This window comes from Syngnathus scovelli, chromosome 1, assembly GCF_024217435.2.
Source record: "Syngnathus scovelli strain Florida chromosome 1, RoL_Ssco_1.2, whole genome shotgun sequence".
NCBI classification, from domain to species: Eukaryota; Metazoa; Chordata; class Actinopteri; order Syngnathiformes; family Syngnathidae; genus Syngnathus; species Syngnathus scovelli.
This window is the reverse complement of record NC_090847.1, coordinates 2,297,260-2,318,062: the sequence shown is the minus strand read 5'-3', so window position 1 is coordinate 2,318,062 and position 20,803 is coordinate 2,297,260. Positions and strand designations below refer to the sequence as shown.

The 20,803-nt window shown below is 48.9% G+C and overlaps 1 protein-coding gene across 13 annotated transcripts in view; it reads left to right on the top strand.

Moving 5' to 3' along the window:
- The first annotated feature begins 19,549 nt into the window (after window positions 1–19,549).
- LOC125980798 (ETS-related transcription factor Elf-2) overlaps window positions 19,550–20,803 on the top strand; it is a 103,751-nt gene continuing 102,497 nt past the window's right edge. For 9 of the 13 annotated variants that reach the window (XM_068651927.1, XM_068651926.1, XM_068651922.1 and 6 more), the window contains exon 1: window positions 19,551–19,840. The gene's annotated coding sequence lies outside the window, so the exon portion shown is untranslated. Of the gene's footprint in view, window positions 19,841–20,803 lie in introns of all 13 variants that reach the window. The other 4 variants (XM_068651925.1, XM_068651921.1, XM_068651919.1 and 1 more) reach the window with 4 other exon arrangements.

The window sequence follows — 20,803 nt, the reverse complement described above, 5'->3', positions numbered from 1 at the left end:
AAATAGTTAAATAACTTTCCGTTCTACACAAAATAATAATCCGATTTAAACACTTCCGTTAATTTATTTTATTTAAATCGGCCCCAAACCATCGGTTGCATATTTAGCACAAATCCGCGCACAACGAAGTAAGTGATATACAAAACACATTTATTGAAGAAACATGGAATAGAATTACAAATCTCAATTACCCCAGAAACTGAACAATTTCACTCACTGATACCCGTGTTAATAAAATCATTCAATCCCAGAACAATTCGATTGCAAAACACAGTTCATAAAAAAGGGAAGAGGTAATTACCAGCTGCGTGCTATTTTTGGTGAAAGCAAAGTCGAGTGATCAGTTCGATCTTGCTTCTAAAATCCAAATTAAAGAAACAGGCTGGCCACGAGGAATCCGGCGGCCCGATGACTATTCCCCCCTCTCGCTAAAATACATAAAAAATATAAATCCCTCTCACCTATTCCTCCTATAAAGTTGTCCAGTCCAATTTTTGGGAGTAAATCCAAGTTAATTTCAGTCCAGCGATCCTGCGTCTCACACAAAGATCTTCGGGACTTTGGAAAAAATCTTGAAACTCCTCCGGGCCTCTTCACGTATAAGCGCTCTTTTGGGGGAAAAAAGCCCTGAAGCTACTCCAGCAGGACCTTTTATAGACCTCTCCGTCCCCCTTCTTTTCTCCGGTACTTTCCCTATAGGGTAAGACTGCCCAGTTTTCCCACGCCTATAGAAGGGACTGGCCAGCTTTCTCACGCCTATAGAGGGAACTGGCCAGTTTCCCCACGCCCGGTTATCTGTGGCCTTTAGCAGCTGTTTCCGCCCTGACCACGCAGTACTTTCCACCAAATGCACAGCTAGTGGTAAAACCTTTCACTTCCCCTTTTCACCCTTGACCCACTTTCTTAAACAATTTCGAATTGACAAATAATATTGCTTAAAGCGGTTACAGAATACATTTTTAGCCAAGCAAAAAAAAATCAAAAAATAAAAATCACATAATAAAAATTTCATTTGTGCTTCTCCAAACAATTTATGTCACGCCACTATTCTCATAGTGGCGGGTCCCTTGATCGAAATGACAAATAATATTGCTTAAAGCGGTTACAGAATACATTTTTAGCCAAGCAAAGAAATCAAAAAATAAAAATCACATAATAAAAATTTCATTTGTGCTTCTCCAAACAATTTATGTCACGCCACTATTCTCATAGTGGCGGGTCCCTTGATCGAAATGACAAATAATATTGCTTAAAGCGGTTACAGAATACATTTTTAGCCAAGCAAAGAAATCAAAAAATAAAAATCACATAATAAAAATTTCATTTGTGCTTCTCCAAACAATTTATGTCACGCCACTATTCTCATAGTGGCGGGTCCCTTGATCGAAATGACAAATAATATTGCTTAAAGCGGTTACAGAATACATTTTTAGCCAAGCAAAGAAATCAAAAAATAAAAATCACATAATAAAAATTTCATTTGTGCCTCCATGCGTGACTTACACTCTGACACCGTGTTCCTCTTTTCGATTTTAACTGGTTTAGCTTATTCTGGCCCCTCTTTTGGTCTCACGTTTTGGTCTGGCGCCATCTTTTGGACAAATTTGGAATTTCAGCTCTGTCAATTTATTCCTGTGAACAATCCATATTCTACCATTTGGACCATCTCTACCCCCATGTTACATGACACCGTGGAGCTGCTCATTTCTGGCAACTATCGAAAACTGATTTCATTTCATGTCTTTCCAATCAGTCGACCCTTGTCCTTGGGTTCCCCTGGCTCCGGAGACACAACCTCCAGATCAACTGGTCAGAGTGCCCGGTCAATGTGCTTGTCCTCTTGTCTTCAGTCTGCAGTTCCATCTCACCCGCCCCTAGTAGCACCTGAGGAATCAGGTCCGATTGATCTTTCACTCGTGCCCAGAGAATACCATGACCTAAGACAGGTTTTCAACAAGATTCAAGAGTTTTTATTCGCCATGTTTGAGCGTGCCAAACAAGGAATTTGACTTCGGTAAATCACAGCCTCTGTTCAACATTTAGGTGACTAACAACAACACTCAGGACATGTGAAAAATGGCAGATATTCTCAAACATCCCTTGATCTTGAACTCCCAAGAGGGCAAGGAAAAACTCAAAACTCCAGCTAGGGGAAATGAGAAACCTTGAGAAGAGACCACAGATGGGATGGTCCCTCTTCTAGGATGACCAGGCTGCAATGGATGCAGAGAGGACACACTACAAACAGTGTAGACAATTCAAAAAAGGTGTGGAGGATATTATTGCACAGTAATGACTCTGAGACTCTAAGAGTGGTGTGAGTTCATCAGAGCAACAGCCTGGGGGAAGAAGCTGTCTCTGTGTCTGCTGGTTTTAGCGTACAGAGCTCTATAACGCCGTCCGGAGGGGAGTAGTTCAAACAGACTGCAACCTGGGTGAGAAGGGTCTGTAGAGATGTTACTTGCACGTTTCCTGGTCCTGGACAGGTACAAGTCTTGGATAGATGGGAGATTGATTCCAATTATCTTTTCTGTAGTCCTGATTGTCCGTTGCAGTATGTGCTTGTCTTGTTTGGAGGCCGATCCAAACCAGACAGTGATGGAGGTGCAGAGGACAGACTGGATGATGGCAGTGTAGAAGGTCTTCAGCAGCTCCTGCGGCAGGTTTAACTTCTTGAGCTGTCTCAGGAAGTACAGCCTCTGCTGGGCCTTCTTCCGGACAGAGTCTATGTGGCCGGTCCATTTCAGGTCCCGAGAGATTGTGGTTCCCAGGAACTTGAAGGTGTCTGTGGAAAGAATAGTATTACTGCGGATAGTGAGGGGCGAAAGTGGTGAAGTCCACTGTTATCTCCACGGTCTTGAGCGGGTTCAGCTCCAGGTGGTTTTGGCTGCACCAGTGGACCAGCCACTCCAACTCCTGTCTGTACGCAGTCTCATCACCGTCCTAGATCATTCCGATGGGAGTGGTGTCGTCTGCATATTTCAGGAGCTTCACAGGAGAGTCACCTGCTGAGAAATCGTTGGTGTAGAGAGAGAAGAGCAGTGAGGAGAGGATGCACCCCTGAGGGGCTCCAGTATTGGTGGTCCGGGTGTCAGATGTGATGCTCCCCAGTCTCACACGCTGTCTCCTGTTGGTCAGGAAGCTGGTGATCCACTGACAGGTGGAGGCAGGCACCGCGAGCTGGATGAGCTTCTGTTGGAAGATGTCAGGAGCGATGGTGTTGAACGCCGAGCTGAAGTCCACAAACAGGATCCTGGCGTACGTTCCTGGGGTGTCCAGCTGGTGCAGGATGCAGTGCAGTCCCATGTTGACCGCATCATCCACCGACCTGTTTGCCCGGGAGGCAAACTGGAGGGGGTCAAGCAGGGGGCCCGTGACATCCTTCAGGTGGTTCAGCACTAACCTCGAAAGATTTCATGACCACAGATGTCAGTGCGACAGTTCTATAGTCATTCAAGCCTGTGATGGCGGGCTTCTTGGCCACTGGAACGATGGTGGAGCTCTTGAAGCGCGAGGGCATCTCACACAGCTCCAGGGAACGATTGAAAATCCATGCAAAGGTGGGCGCCAGCTGCTTAGCGCAGACTTTCAAGCAGGAAGGTGACACGCCGTCTGGGCCCGGTGCCTTCCTGACCTTTTGTCTCCGGAACATCTGACACACCTCCTCGCGGATCTGGAGTGTGGGCGCGACTTCTGTAAGAGAGAGTAAATGATAACGATGATGGAGGTGTGGACAGAGCGGTTGTGGGGGGAGGTGAGTATGTAGTAGATTGTGCTGCGGGAGGTCCCGTTGTGTGGGAGGACCGATCAAACCTGCAGTAGAACCTGTTTAGCTGGTTAGCAAGCCTTGGGCTTTCCACAGGACGCGGGGTTCGTTTCTTGAAGCCCGTGATGCTCTGCAGACTTTTCCACACTGTTGAGGGATCAGGATTGGCAGTTGGCGTCTCTCCAGGCTCTCCCCGTAACACCCCCTGGCTTTCCTGACCTCTCGGTTCAGTGTGTTTCTGGTCTGCTTGAACAGGTCCTGGTCGCCGCTCCTGTAGGCCTCCTCCTTGACTTTGCGCAGCCTCCGGAGGTTCGGTGTAAACCAATTGTTAGATGAATTGTATATATATGTTATCATGCGTTCCCTAATGAGTACTTATTAATAAAATTATTGCACAGAATGCTTGCTGTTTCGCCTTGCAGACGTCCACCAGACCACAACAAGTCATATGATGCTGTCTGGAGCTTCCTGACCTTCTACATCTCTGGGAATCCAAGAAAGCTGTTGATAGCTCAAACTATTTTGTTGATGTCTGCACATGGCATTTTGTCCTTGCACTCTTTTCTCATGGTGTCTTGTCTGTGACTTCTTATTTCACATAGCATTTTGTCCTTGCACTCTTTTCGATTCTCATGACATCTTGTCTATGACTTCTTTTTGTTTATAGAATCTCGTTTCTTCTCTCATGAGACAAAGCCCACGCTTCCCCCCACCTCAGGGGCTAGTCTCACATTGTGGGTAGGGCATTCCTAAATAAAAGAGCGAGGAGTGCAAACAGACCTTTAGTGTATTTAGGAACTGCTGTAAGTCTGAATGCACTCCTCGCGAGAAAAGACTCAACATTCTGCCTCACTGGTTTTGTCTGCTGATCCTTTTGCTGATTTTGAACCTAACACCAAGGTTTGTCGTTGTTGTACGTGCCGAAGGTCTTAGTCTGCACACACAGATGCTCACAAAAACTGATGTGACAGTGTCAGTGAGTTCATGCAGGTCTGAAGTTGCAGCTTCAAAAACTCCCTGATCGGTGCAGTCAAAGCAGGCTTGGAGGTTGTTAGGGTTTTCCAGATTATCCTTATCGTATGATTATGTTGGAATGCAACCGGTAATAAATAACCTACCTTGTCGCATCCTCCACAAGGTCGTAAAACATCCCCTGATATGTTTTGACTAGAGGACAAGGGCTTTCTATTCAGCCTACTCATACCCCACTCTGTTTCTCTTAATAAATATGCCCTTGCAGGGTGGAGAGTTCAGACCTCCATTCGAACATCGCTGTACGCACAGCGACGAATGAACTCTCCACCTGCAGGTGTCTAAAAGGTATTTGTCTCCCGTGTGGTTCTTGCAAAATAAGTTGGAGTGAGCGAATCTCTAACATTTTGGTGCCGAAACCCGGGATCCCTCATACCCGCTATCTGTCTGACGAAGAAGGACGTGCTACATTGTCGACAAGCCAGCGTCCATTAGGAGGACCTGGAGAAGAAAGTCCTGGGAAGAGAATTCTTCGCTGGGCCAGCGTCTTAGGTCTGCCTTCGTCTGACAGAGGTGGATTAACGGGACCCGGCAGTGCAACGAACCAGGTGACAAGTAAGTTAAAGGCCTGAAGTTGTGTGATTGTGTTGTGAAACGCGTAAAACGTAGAGGTGCACGAGAGCCAGCTTGGGTTCAAGTCCCAGTGGAATGAACAGGCTAAGAAAAGCAGAGCTTCTTTTTTGTTCATCGAAGAGGTGCGTAGACTCTTCTTTGTCTGTTCTTCCGAGCTGAGGGATCTGGCTTGGGTTAGAGTCCCAGTGGAGGGAACGTGCTAAGAAACACAGAGCTTCTTTTTTGTTAATCAAAGAAGGGTGTAGATTTTTCTTTGTATGTTTTTCCAAGCCAAAGAACAGCTTGGGTTCAAGTCCCAGTCGAAGAAACGGGCTAAGAAAAACAGAGTTTCTTTTTCTTAATTGAAGAAGGGCGTAGATTTTTTCTTTTGTCCGTTTTTCCAAAGCTGTTTGGGAGGGTTTTACCCTGGATAGGCCTAAAAAAAGCGCTGGAGTTTGTGTGATTGAGTGTGTGACTGGTAGGATAAATTGACTAAAAAGCAGTTCTAGCGTTGATCCACGGCAATAAAACAGGCTAGTAATCTGTTGAAAGGTCAATTTAAACCTGCATTGAGGATCCTCAAAGAAAAAAAATTTGAAAAAAAAAATTGTAAAACCTTAAACTACTAAAATTAAGATGGGAAATAAAGTCAAAGTCAAAGTCAAAGTCAGCTTTATTGTCAATTTCTCCACATGCCAAAGACACACAAAGAAACCGAAATTTCGTTCCCCCCTATCCCACGGTGACAAGACATGGCTCACAACAGACAAACAAGTAAACAAGTATAACAAAAGCGTGCTGAATAAATAATGAATAAATAACACAACAATAAATAAATAAATAAGAGGAGCAGAAAAAAAAGGAGCAAGTGCGCGTACAGCAGACATTCCCGAAAATAGCGCAACAGTGCCACACGCTACGCAGAAGGGGGTAGCGAGTTCAGGGCCCTAACAGCCTGGGGAAAGAAGCTGTTGGCGAGTCTGGTGGTGCGGGAGCGCAGGCTCCTGTACCTCTTCCCAGAGGGCAGAAGGTCAAACAAAGAGTGAGCCGGGTGACTCACATCTCTGGCAATCGAGGTTGCCTTGCGGGCGAGATGGGAGGTGTAAACGTCCTTCAGGGAGGGGAGCGAAGCACCAATAATCTTACCAGCCGTATTCACTATGCGCTGCAGGGCCTTCAAGTTCTGTTCAGTGCAGTTACCACCCCAGACAGCGATGCAACTGGTGATGACGCTCTCAATAGTGCCATGGTAGAATGTAGACAGGACTGCCTGAGGAGCACATGCACGCCTGAGCTTCCGCAGGAAGTACAGGCGGCGCTGAGCTTTCTTTGCCAGTGACGAGGTGTTTGCGGACCAGGAGAGGTCCTCACTGATGTGCACCCCCAGGAACTTGGTGCAGCTCACCCTCTCCACCACAGCACCGTCGATGATCAGCGGCAGGTGTGTTGTGTGACCCTTCCGGAAGTCAACAATGATTTCCTTGGTCTTATTAACGTTCAGCAGGAGGTTGTTGTCCCTGCACCACGTGGTCAGAAGGTCAACTTCCGACCTGTACCGAGTCTCGTCGCCCTTCGTGATGAGACCCACCAGAGTCGTGTCATCAGCAAACTTCACTATGCGGTTGTCGCTGTAGGTCGCAGTGCAGTCATGCGTCAGCAGGGTGAAGAGTAATGGACTGAGCACGCAGCCCTGGGGGGCCCCCGTGCTCAGCGTGACGCTGGCGGAGATTTTGTCGCCAACACGCACCACCTGAGGCCTCTGACAGAGGAAGTCCAGTATCCAGTTGCAGAGGGAGGTACTGAGGCCCAGCTCGTCGAGTTTGCAGATGAGTCGCTGCGGCACAATGGTGTTGAAGGCAGAGCTGAAGTCCACAAACAGCAACCTCACATATGAGTCCTTTCTCTCCAGATGGGTGAGGGCCGAGTGGAGGGCAGAGCAGATGGCATCCTCAGAGGACCGCTTGGCACGGTACGCAAACTGGAAAGGGTCAATGGTGGGGGGGAGAACAGACTTGATGTGCTCCATGACCAGCCGCTCAAAGCACTTCATGATGATGGGCGTCAGTGCCACAGGGCGGTAGTCATTGAAGCAGGACGGTGCAGGTTTCTTCGGCACAGGAACGATGGTGGCAGCCTTGAAACACGAGGGGACGATGGCCTGCTGCAGGGAAACGTTAAAGATGTCCGTGAAGACACCCGACAGCTCCCCAGCGCAGTCCTTCAGCGCTCGACCCGGGATGTTGTCAGGGCCCGCCGCCTTACGGGTGTCAATAGCGGCAAGCGCCCTCCTCACACCGTCGGCAGAGAGGCGCAGGGGCTGCTCGTGTGGGGGGGGAGTGGTCTTCAGCGGGCAAGTGCTGTTCTGGGCGTCGAAGCGAGCAAAGAAGCGGTTCAGATCGTTCAGCAGACGGACGTCGCCCTCACAGCCGTGATGGTCTGAATGCCCCGCCAAAGGCTACGTGCGTCCTTGCTGTCCTTGAAGTGGGTGGAGACCTTGCACGAGAACGCCTTCTTCGCTTCTTTGATGCCTCGGGACAGGTCGGCCCTCGCTGTCCTCAAGCCAGCCTCATCCCCCGCCCTGAAAGCCTTGTCTCTGGCCCTCAACAGTCTGAGGACAGCCCCCGTCAGCCACGGCTTCCAGTTCGCGCGAGTGACGACGGATTTCGAGCAAGTCACATCATCGATGCACTTCGTGATGTAAGAGGTAACAGAGTCAGTATACTCCTTTATGTCCGTCCAATTGTTGTAGGTGGCTGCCTGCTTAAACAAGTCCCAGTCAGTGGTGTCGAAGCAGTCACGAAGTGCATCGGAGGCACCCTCAGGCCACACTCGAACCTGCCTACGAACCGGCCTGGATGCCTTTACCAATTGTCTGTATGCGGGCAAAAGCAAAACGGTGAGATGGTCAGAAAGCCCCAGATGGGGGAGGGGGGTGGCTTTGAAAGCTCCCTTTTGCGCCGAGTAGACTAGGTCCAGGAAGCTGTCGCCAGGTGTCGGAAAAGGAACATGCTGGTGAAGCCTCGGGAAAACAGACTTCAGGTTGGCATGATTGAAGTCTCCAGCGAAGATGGTGAAACCGTCAGGGTGCGCTGTTTGCTGTTCACTGACAGCCTGGTACAGTTCACCAAGCGCCGCGATCCTGTCTCCTTCGATGTTGGAAGGCGGGATGTATACCGCGACTAGCAGAATTGCGGTAAATTCCCTCGGCAGATAAAAAGGACGGCACTTAATGATCACAAACTCCACAAGCGGCGAGCAGTGCTTACATACCACCACAGAGTCCCGGCACCATTCTTCTCGGATGTAGACGCATATTCCACCTCCACGCGACTTTCCCCCTCGTACAATGGCACGGTCCGCCCGATAGCACGCTAGCCGCTCCAGATGCACTGCAGAGTCCGGAATGTTGTCACTCAACCAGGTCTCGGTGAACACGAGCACACAGCAGTTCCGCACCGTCCGGTTCGTAGACCTCAGCAGGCGAACGTAATCCATTTTGTTGTCCAGCGATCGAACATTCGCCAGAAGAATGGAGGGCACCGCCGGTCGCGCTGGGTTGGCCGCCAGCCTGGCCCGGACGCCTCCGCGCTTGCCCCGCTTCTGCCTCCTCGCACACCGTTTCCGACGGCTCCCAACCGGGGGAGGAATAGCGGGTGAGATCGGCGACGTTTCAGGACGTAGCAGTCCGAGCGCCTTTAATGTCGACGCTTCAAAGTCCAGAACGCCGCAAAACCCACTTCTGCCGATGTCAAGCAGAACCTGCCTGCTGTACTTGTAGCACGGACGAGACGAACACACAAGACTGTCGGACGAACACTCATTAGACGAACAAATCACCGTACCGACGGGACAGAGAGTGGCGGTAAATCTCTTGCTCTGCTCTTCTTTGAGATGAGAAGTTCATGGCAAGTAGATTTCTTAATTGTATGCAATACATGCTGAAGTGGAAGAAAATGTATGGAGTACAAGGAAATTTGAAATGTGGAAGAAGTGGTAGAAGTGCTAGAGTGTGGTTGAAATCTTCACAAAGAGATGAGAACGAATTCAAGAGACAAAAGCTAGAAAGATGAAAACTGATGCGGTCACAAGTGTTTGTCAGACCAGGAGACAATAAGGCCCCTGTGAGCAGGTGCAAGGCCGGAGCTCAAGCCGCGGCTCAAGCAAAGGGCAAGAGGAGTTTCCGGTACTATGCAAATCATGTATCGAAATTTAAAAGATCTGAAACCTCTCCCATATGACAGCAAAACATGTCATTGTCAGGTTATCAAAAATCCTTTTAGATTGTTAGAGCTCCTGTCCATACAAGAAGTATGACAATGCTGTTTGTATGCCCAATTACAAATGACTAGAGATCAAATTGTGTTACACTAAAGTTAAAATATGCAAATCAAGTGGTAAAGAAATACAACTTGCTTCTAGCGACTTTGATGAAAGAGTGATTTTGAGCAGGTTGAATGTTAGAAAGAAACACGTAGCTTACCAATAGGAGATTCTATCAAAAGAAGCTACATGAGAGATGGATTAGAATCCCTTTGTCTGTGTGTTCTGTGTTTGTGCGTAATCTCTGTAAAGTTGACAGTCTGTTGTCATTCGTCTGAACTTTGTATGCCATTTTGTGTATGTGTGCATGCAGATGTGTGTGTGTGTGTGTGTGTGTGCGTGTGTGTGTGTGTGTGGGGGGGGTGTGGGTGTGTGGATGTGTGTGCGCACACCCTGTGTGGGTGCGGGCGTGTGAGGAGAAAGAAGGCATGGGTAAGACAATCTCTTTTAAACCAGGAGGCAATAAATGGGAAAGCCCCTGTCATAAGTAGTCTTTGGTTAGAGGGAATCATTAGGAAGTGTTCAAACTCTTCCCGCAAACACTCCTATTTGCCAGTTAAATGGGCACAATTGACTACGAGAGTTGCAAACAACAGATGAAGAGCAGTCCTTGGCAGATTATATGATCAGGACACTCAAACTGTGTCAAAGACAAATTTACTGCTGCTTGATCTTTCCTCCTCACAGGTCGACAACCCCATCAATCCAGGAGACTGGGTCTACATCAAGGTCATCAAAAGAAAGAACTGGGCCAGCCACGGCGGGAGGGACCATTCCAAGTCTTGCTGACTACCGCAGTGACGATCGCTGTACGGCCCAGTTGGATTCACCTCAGCCACTGCAAGTTGCAGAGAGTGCTGGACCCCTAATTCGGAGTGGTGGGGCGTCTCAATGATGGTGAAGCGGACAACGATCCCCACTCTGCTAGGCGAGGGGATGTCCCGGTGTCTCTGCTATCCTAGTAGCAATGGGGATCCATATGCCAGATGGATCCTCTGCTGCGTTGTGGTTGGAGCGTGCTAAGGTCTATGGACTCATCTGAACAGACCAAGTGACAATGTTGACCATGGAAAACGATGGTCACACGATGAGAACTTTGAAGCCATACGAAACCAACACTTGGTACCGGTATGTAAAGGTCACTGTGAGAGCTCACACACGGGAGGGGTGTTATGTGTGTTCGAAACTCCCCTCTTCCTCCACACAAGGTCACTTGGAGGCCAGAGCAATGAATGTCACTGAAGCGAAATGTATGGCATCCATGGGAGGAGTTGGATATCAACACCGAGCTGTCACAATCAGTGATGCCGACCCATCCCACTCTGGACTTGCAGACGGTGCCTATGATAAACTCTTCTGGGCAAATCTCAATGTGACTGTTAGAGGATGAACAATACCACAAGTGGCCTACACAGAGAGACCAGCTGGAGTGAATTACACATGTTACATCCAAGGTAACAGGACCCACAAATGCATTAACGACGACTGCTCTCCAGGAGGAAACTGGATGGGAGCTTTGGACATCACCGCTGTGTGCCGGGATGAGAGAGCCGTTTTCAAAGTCAAAGTCAAAAAGTCAAAGTCAAAGTCAGCTTTATTGTCAATTTCTCCACATGCCAAAGACACACAAAGAAACCGAAATTTCGTTCCCCCCATCCCACGGTGACAAGACATGGCCCACAACAGACAAACAAGTAAACAAGTATAACAACAGCGTGCTGAATAAATAATGAATAAATAACACAATAAATAAATAAATAAATAAATAAATAAGAGGAGCAAAAAGAGTAGCAAGTGCGCTTACAGCAGACATTCCAGAAAAAGTGCAACAGTGCCGCACGCTACGCAGAAGGGGGTAGCGAGTTCAGGGTCCTAACAGCCTGGAGAAAGAAGCTGTTGGCGAGTCTGGTGGTGCGGGAGCGCAGGCTGCTGTACCTCTTCCCAGAGGGCAGAAGGTCAAACAAAAAGTGAGCCGGGTGACTCACATCTCTCGCAATCGAGGTTGCCTTGCGGGCGAGATGGGAGGTGTAAATGTCCTTCAGGGAGGGGAGCGAAGCACCAATAATCTTACCAGCCGTATTCACTATGCGCTGCAGGGCCTTCAAGTTCTGTTCAGTGCAGTTACCACCCCAGACAGCGATGCAACTGATGAGGACGCTCTCAATGGTGCCATGGTAGAATGTAGACAGGACTGCCTGAGGAGCACATGCACGCCTGAGCTTCCGCAGGAAGTACAGGCGGCGCTGAGCTTTCTTTGCCAGTGACGAGGTGTTTGCGGACCAGGAGAGGTCCTCACTGATTTGCACCCCCAGGAACTTGGTGCAGCTCACACTCTCCACCACAGCACCGTCGATGATCAGCGGCAGGTGTTTTGTGTGACCCTTCCGGAAGTCAACAACGATTTCCTTGGTCTTGTTGACGTTCAGCAGGAGGTTGTTGTCCCTGCACCACGTGGTCAGAAGGTCAACTTCCGACCTGTACCGAGTCTCGTCGCCCTTCGTGATGAAACCCACCAGAGTCGTGTCGTCAGCAAACTTCACTATGCGGTTGTCGCTGTAGGTCGCAGTGCAATCATGCGTTAGCAGGGTGAAGAGCAATGGACTGAGCACGCAGCCCTGGGGGGCCCCCGTGCTCAGCGTGATGCTGGCGGAGATTTTGTCTCCAACACGCACCACCTGAGGCCTCTGACAGAGGAAGTCCAGTATCCAGTTGCAGAGGGAGGTACTGAGGCCCAGCTCGTCGAGTTTGCAGATGAGTCGCTGCGGCACAATGGTGTTGAAGGCAGAGCTGAAGTCCACAAACAGCAACCTCACATATGTGTCCTTTCTCTCCAGGTGGGTGAGGGCTGAGTGGAGGGCAGAGCAGATGGCATCCTCAGAGGACCGCTTGGCACGGTGCGCGAACTGGAAAGGGTCAATGGTGGGGGGGAGAACGGATTTGATGTGCTCTATGACAAGCCGCTCAAAGCACTTCATGATGATGGCCGTCAGTGCCACGGGGCGGTAGTCATTGAAGCAGGACGGTGCAGGTTTCTTCGGCACAGGAACGATGGTGGCAGCCTTGAAACACGAGGGGACGATGGCCTGCTGCAGGGAAACGTTAAAGATGTCCGTGAAGACACCCGACAGCTCCCCAGCGCAGTCCTTCAGAGCTCGACCCGGGATGTTGTCAGGGCCCGCCGCCTTACGGGTGTCAATAGCGGCAAGCGCCCTCCTCACACCGTCGGCAGAGAGGCGCAGGGGCTGCTCGTGTGGGGGGGGAGTGGACTTCAGCGGGCAAGTGCTGTTCTGGGCGTCGAAGCGAGCAAAGAAGCGGTTCAGATCGTTCAGCAGACGGACGTCGCCCTCACAGCTCCTCGGCGCGGGCTTGTAGTCCGTGATGGTCTGAATGCCCCGCCAAAGGCTACGTGCGTCCTTGCTGTCCTTGAAGTGGGTGGAGACCTTGCACGAGAACGCCTTCTTCGCTTCTTTGATGCCTCGGGACAGGTCGGCCCTCGCTGTCCTCAAGCCAGCCTCATCCCCCGCTCTGAAAGCCTTGTCCCTGGCCCTCAGCAGTCTGAGGACAGCCCCTGTCAGCCACGGCTTCCAGCTCGCGCGAGTGACGACGGATTTCGAGCAAGTCACATCATCGATGCACTTCGTGATGTAAGAGGTAACAGAGTCAGTATACTCCTCTATGTCCGTCCGATCGTTGTAGGTGGCTGCCTGCTTAAACAAGTCCCAGTCAGTGGTGTCGAAGCAGACACGAAGTGCATCGGAGGCACCCTCAGGCCACACCCGAACCCGCCTCCGAACCGGCCTGGATGCCTTCACCAATTGTCTGTATGCGAGCAAAAGCAAAACGGTGAAATGGTCAGAAACCCCAAGATGGGGGAGGGGGGTGGCTTTGAAAGCTCCCTTTTGCACAGAGTAGACCAGGTCCAAGAAGCTGTCTCCACGTGTCGGAAAAGTAACATGCTGGTGAAGCCTCGGGAAAACAGACTTCAGGTTGGCATGATTGAAGTCTCCAGCGAAGATGGTGAAACCGTCAGGGTGCGCTGTCTGCTGTTCACTGACAGCCTGGTACAGTTCACCAAGCGCCGCAATCCTGTCGCCTTCGATGTTGGAAGGCGGGATGTATACCGCGACTAGCAGAATTGCGGTAAATTCCCTCGGCAGGTAAAAAGGACGACACTTGATGATCACAAACTCCGCAAGTGGCGAGCAGTGCTTACATACCACCACAGAGTCCCGGCATCATTCTTCTCGGATGTAGACGCATATTCCACCTCCTCGCAACTTTCCCTCTCGTACAATGGCACGGTCCGCCCGATAGCACGCTAGCTGCTCCAGATGCACGGCAGAGTCCGGACTGTTGTCAGTCAACCAGGTCTCGGTGAACACGAGCACACAGCAGTTCCGCACCGTCCGGTTCGTAGACCTCAGCAGGCGAACGTAATCCATTTTGTTGTCCAGCGATCGAACATTCGCCAGAAGAATGGAGGGCACCGCCGGGCGCGCTGGTTTGGCCGCCAGCCTGGCCCGGATGCCTCCGCACTTGCCCCTCTTCTGCCTCCTCGCACACCGTTTCCGACGGCTCCCAACCGGGGGAGGAATAGCGGGCGAGGTCGGCCACGTTTCAGGACGTAGCAGTCCGAGCGCCTTTAATGTCGCCGCTTCAAAGTCCAGAACGCCACAAAACCCACTTCTGCCGATGTCGAGCAGAACCTGCCTGCTGTACTTGTAGCACGATAAAGCACGGCGAGACGAACACATAAGACTGTCGGACGAACACTCATTAGACGAACCAAATTTTTCAAGCTGTAAGGGCTCTACTACCAACATGGCTGCACCATCGGACGGGACCTACTTCGTCCAGAAGTTCGGAAGCACTGCCTCACCTGCATCCTATGAGTGCACGTGCCTGTTCAGAATGGATCGTGGTTTTGTGGTCACAAGAGTTGTCCGATGCTGCCTGCCAACTGGACACGAGTGTGTGCACCAGTGTGAGTGACAGACCACACCTACAGACTAGAACATCGTCAGCTGACGAAAATGCGAGCACATATACAACTTCTTAGACGTGACAGATGTGATAACGATAATGAAACGTGGGTTGCGTAGATGCTGTTCTGTTGAGCATGTTTTACGGAAACTTGTTGATTTGACCATCAAAAATGCTTCGCAAGTAATGGATACAATGATGTACTGTTTCTGTGCTTTTCTTTTTATTTTTTTATGGATAGCATTCTGGTCGCCTAAGGCAGAGGGACCGTGTGAGAATTTTCCTGCTAATAACATCTGGCCAGCAGGTTTTTCGCTTACACAATAAGTTTGATCTGGGGTATTGAGGTATTACCTCATATTCACTGGAAAGTGTTGCTATCATTGTTTGTTGTGTTTTTTATTTTTGCTATTCTTCTTTCTTCATTATACATGTATATATGTTTTTTTTTACTTGTCGTTGTTGTTTGGGGTGGCATAATCATATGATAAAACAGGAGGGAGATGTTAGGGTTTTTCAGATTATCCTTATCGTATGATTATGTTGGAATGCAACCGGTAATAAATAACCTACCTTGTCGCATCCTCCACAAGGTCGTAAAACATCCCCTGATATGTTTTGACTAGAGGACAGGGCTTTCTATTCAACCTACTCATACCCCCACTCTGTTTCTCTTAATAAATATGCCCTTGCAGGGTGGAGAGTTCAGACCTCCATTCGAACATTGCTGTACGCACAGCGACGAATGGACTCTCCACCTGCAGGTGTCTAAAAGGACTTATTTGTCTCCCGTGTGGTTCTTGCAAAATAAGTTGGAGTGAGCGAATCTCTAACAGAGGTCCTGCCTTGACTCCACTGTCCACTTCCTTACAGTCCTCACCACAGGCTTAGAAGTCTTTAGTTTCTGCCTGTAGGCCGGGATCAGATGAACTAGACAGTGGTCCGAGAGTCCTAAAGCTGCACAAGCCACAGAGTGGTATGCATCCTTAATTACAGTGTAGCAGTGGTCCAATGTCTGTGCCCATCTGGTGGGACACGTTATGTGCTGTCTGTATCTGGGGAGTTCGTGTGCGATGTTCGCCCTGTTAAGATCACCCAGAACAATGATTAGTGAATTTGGTAGAAGTTTCTCCATGTCTGTCACCTGGTCAGTCAGCATCTGCGTGGCTTCACTCGCACGTGCGTGTGGTGGAATGTAAACAACCACCATGACGATCAAGGAGAACTCCCGTGGTGAATAGAATGGCCGGCAGTTTATGAAAAGTGTTTCTAGGAGAGGGCTGCAAAACTCTTTCAACACCGTGACATCAATACACCAACGGTCATTAATGTAGAAACAGAGACCATCTCCCTTTGATTTTCCGGAGAGCTCCACGCTGCGATCTGCACGTGTTAGCCGAAACCCAGCTAACTCCACGGCGTGGTGGGGGGTTCGTTCGCTAAGCCACGTTTCAACAAAACACAGTGCGGCGAATCTGCTGAAGTCCGTGTTCCTTGAAGTGAGGAGCAGCAGCTCGTACATCTTGTTCGCCAGGGAGCGGACATTCGCCAGATGAATTGACGGTAGGGCAGAACGGAACCCTCTCTGCCCTCTCTTTACGAGGGCTCCGGCTCATTTTCCGTGTCGCCGTCGTCGCGCTAGCTTGTATAGCACCGTCGCTCCGGCTAAAATCTCCGACAAACAGTCTGAATCAGAGAGAACAGAAGAGAAAATACCAGAAGAGCGACTCACCGTGGCGGCCATCCGCGGCGCCATCATGACGTCATCAACAAGACCAAGGCTTCATCCTTACCGCCACATCGCCCCTATGATTGCGCCATAGAGCTTCTCCCCTGGCATCATTCGCCCTTCCTCCTCACCCCTGGGGGCAGGTTTCTTCTTTGTGGGCAAAAAGAATAAGATGGCGGCGCGTGCACACGCAGCGGCCACTCTCTGTCCCGTTCGGTGTTTTGTGAGTGTTTACTGAGTGTTTGTCCGGCAGTTTTGTGTATGTTCGTCTCGTGTGATACGTCGTGCTACGAGTGCGGCGGGCATGTTCTGCTCAACATCGGCGGAAGTGGGTTTTATGGCGTTCTGGAATTTGGTGCGGAGAGATTAAGGGCGCTCGGACTGCTTCGTCATGGAGTGATGCCGGACTGGCCTGCTCTTCCTCCCCCGGTTGGACTGCGTCGTGAGCTCGGACTGCTCCATCCTGGAGCATTGTTGGGATGCGTCGGCAGCGGGTCTGCGAGGCAGCGGAAGAGGGGCCAGCGCGGAGACGTCGGGCCAGGCTTGCGGCCAACCCAGCTCGCTCAGCCGTGCCTTCCATTCTCCTGGCGTACGTTCGTTCGCGGGAGGACAAGATGGGTTGTGTTCGCCTGATAGGATCCACGAACCGGACAGTGCGTGCCTGCTGTGTGCTCGTGTTCACAGTGGCCTGGTTGACTGTCATCTTTCCGGACTCTGCTGTGCATCGGGAGCGGCTAGCGTGCTATCACTTTTATTGTTCATCTTCTTGTTTTATTTTTCCTGTTTTGTTTACTTGTATGTGCGTTGCGAACTCTGTCTTGTCACCCTGGGTTAGTGAGAAACGTAATTTCGATCTCTTTGTGTGTCTTGACATGCGGAGGAATTGACAATAAAGGAGACTTTGACTTTGATAAGACTCTCCACCCTTGTATCGACTACTGTGGCCTCAACCTCATCACCGTCAAGAACAGGTATCCTCTTGCCCTCATTTCATCAGCATTCGAACCCGTCCAGGAGTCCACCGTCATCACCAAGCTAGATCTCAGAAATGCATATCATCTGGTCAGGATACGCCAGGGTGATGAGTGGAAGACCCCTTTCAAGACCCCGCTGGGGCACTTCGAGTACCTCGTCATGCCCTTTGGACTCTGCAACGCCCCCGCAGTGTTTCAAGCCCTATTCAACAACGTACTCCGGACTTTCTCAACATATTTGTCTTTGTTTACCTCGATGACATCCTTATTTATTCACGGAACGTCTCCGAACATCGCCGTCATGTCCGCCTGGTGCTGCCGCGTCTCCTGGAGAATCGCCTGTTTGTTAAATTTTGGAAAGTACATCAGGACTTTAAAAATATGTTTTAAAGTTAAAGGCCCAATGATCATCGTCACACACACATCTGGGTGTGGTGAAATTTGTCCTCTGCATTTAACCCATCCCCATGTGATTTTGATCCATCCCCTGGGGGAGAGGGGAGCAGTGAGCAGCAGCGGTGCCGCGCTCGGGAATCATTTGGTGATCTAACCCCCCCAATTCCAACCCTTAATGCTGAGTGCCAAGCAGGGAGGCAATGGTTCCCATTTCTATAGTCTTTGGTATGACCCGGCTGTGGTTTGAACCCACAACCTTCCAGTCTCAGGGCGGACACTCTACTACTAGGCCATTTCAGCGATGGCTCTGTCACAATAATGCGACCAGCGCGGTGCAGTTGCACGGTGGGTGACGCGCTACGGTTGCGTGTTCGGCGGTGAGCTGCAGTTGCGCGATCGGACAAATATGCGCAAATGAAACAATGCTTAAAAAAGGCAGGTTTTTTTTGTCTTGAAACGGATTAAAAAAATCTATTATTTGTAATGGGAAAAATAGATTCGGAATTTGACCGATTCGCTTCTCGAACCGCCTTCTGGAATGGATTGTGGTCAAAAACCAAGGTTTGACTGTATTTTTTGCTATTCTTGTTAAAATCACACTTACTACATGTGAACTGGAAATGACTGGAACACCTTCACACCAATTAGTGGCTTTTACACATTGAGTGGACAAGGTTTAGTAAAGTGCAGAATGCAGGGTAACAGAAGTGCGGTGGCTGTGGTTATTTTCAGTATATTTGTTTTTGCTGTTGTTCATCACACTTAAAAGTCTTCCAAAAGTACTAGCAAAAGAGGCCGTCAACAAAAGTCCTGATACATCACAGAGACACAATTATTTCCATATTTACAAATATTTACCTATTTACTATCATTGATATCTATTGTGATTGCAGGTCTGACCATCTTTCAATTTAAACTGTTTCAGACTGTTACAATCTCAAACAGTTAATGGAAAAGAGCTTTAACTGAGAAGCAGTTCTGTTCAAATATGGAGTATGTGAAGTTCACATAACAGTCTCCTCTCGAGGAGACATTTTTTAATTGATAGTTTACTGTCATTTATTGAGACGACTTTTTCGAATGATCTATTGAAACGGCTATTTCTGGTAAAATTTCTGTTTACTTTCAGGTTTTGTGTCAAGCGCTTGATATTCTGATAATCAGGACTGCAGAAAAGATAATTGGAAGCAACCTCCCATCTATGCAAGACTTGTACCTGTCCAGGTCCAGGAAACGTGCAAGTAACATCTCTACAGACCCTTCTCACCTAGGTTGCAGTCTGTTTGAACTACTCCCCTCCGGACGGCGTTATAGAGCTCTGTACGCTAAAACCAGCAGACACAGAGACAGCTTCTTCCCCCAGGCTGTTGCTCTGATGAACTCACACCACTCTTAGAGTCTCAGAGTCATTACCGTGCAATAACATCCTGCTCTCCACACCTTTTTTGAATTGTCTACACTGTTTGTACTATGTGTCCTCTCTGCATCCATTGCAACCTGGTCATCCTAGAAGAGGGACCCTCCCATTTGTGGTCTCTTCTCAAGGTCTCTCATTTCCCCTAGCTGGAGTTTTGAGTTTTTCCTTGCCCTCTTGGGAGTTGAAGATCAGGGGATGTTTGAGAATGTCTGCCATTTTTCACATGTCCTGAGTGTTGTTGTTAGTCACCTAAATGTTGAACAGAGGCTGTGATTTACCGAAGTCAAATTCCTTGTTTGGCACGCTCAAACATGGCGAATAAAAACTCTTGAATCTTGAATAATGGGGTTTGGCCCTCGTGACGTCACAGCGGTTGACGCTTTGACCCGCAGTGTCTGTTTTGGTACGAGACTGCGCGCCGGAAAGCTACATTGATGGTAGCAAAGTACTGATACAAACCAAAACATAAGTAAGGCATGCATACGACCTAGTAATCTGGAATCTAACCCGGTTTCGAGAATCGTCTGCACATTGTTTCGAGTGACAGAGGGATTAGAAAACATTGTTTAGTAAAGTGAAATTGGCTTTTCTTGTACTGTCAATTTACGGCTAAATCAGGCCCAGGTTACGTTAGCTGTGGAGCGTCCTTATTGATTGCACAGCACAGCAAGGTAAGATGAAGGCAATAACACACCGATGAGTTGCAATTGCACGTTACAATTACCTGAAATAGATTATTTTGCTGCTCTTACTCACCAAGGACTTCTGTTTTATATGACGGTATTTAGCACCTAAGAAAGCTAATTGCTAATGCTAACACCGCTACGTTACGTAGGATCACTACAAATTTAGACTTAACTAATAAATATATATCTTATGTCAACATTTCGTACAGCTATCAAAGAAACTAGACTTTTAGCACTCGTAGATTAGTTGGCAAATCCTTGTTACATCCTTGCCAAAAAGTTGCTGATGTTGGATCGGTGTCAGGTTGCAACAGAATCATGCCGTACGTACAAAAAGTAAACATAAGTTGCGATATACTTAGTCGTTGTTTTCCTTGCTCAACGACGGACATCTTGAACAAAACACAACATCGTTCATAAATTAAGTGCTAATGAACTTGGTGAATTGCTGTTATTGTTTTTATAATTTGTAACTAATGCCAGTAAACGATGCCAGGTGCACTGACGGTGAATTATTAATTTTAGTTGACACTATCCAGATTTCAGAGCCCTCCATCATCGGTTACGTTAATATTATTTACTTTAGACAAGAGTGTTGTATTAGCAAATCAGCGTTTATTTTACAGAATCGGATCTTGTGTGTCTGTACAGTAGGATGAAAAATAAGTGAACCTTTTGGGTTGGTCATGCACTTCTGCATAAATTGGTCATAAAATGTTCATCGAAATCACAAGAATGAGCAGGATGCTTAAACTCATACCATCCATCCATCCATCCATCCATCCATCCATCCATCCATCCATCCATCCATCCATCTTCTTTACCGCTTGTCCCCACGGGGGTCGCGGGCGTGCTGGAGCCTATCCCAGCAGTCATCGGGCAGTAGGCGGAGGACAACCTGAACCAGTTGCCAGCCGATTACCACACAAACATTATTTTTTTTAATGA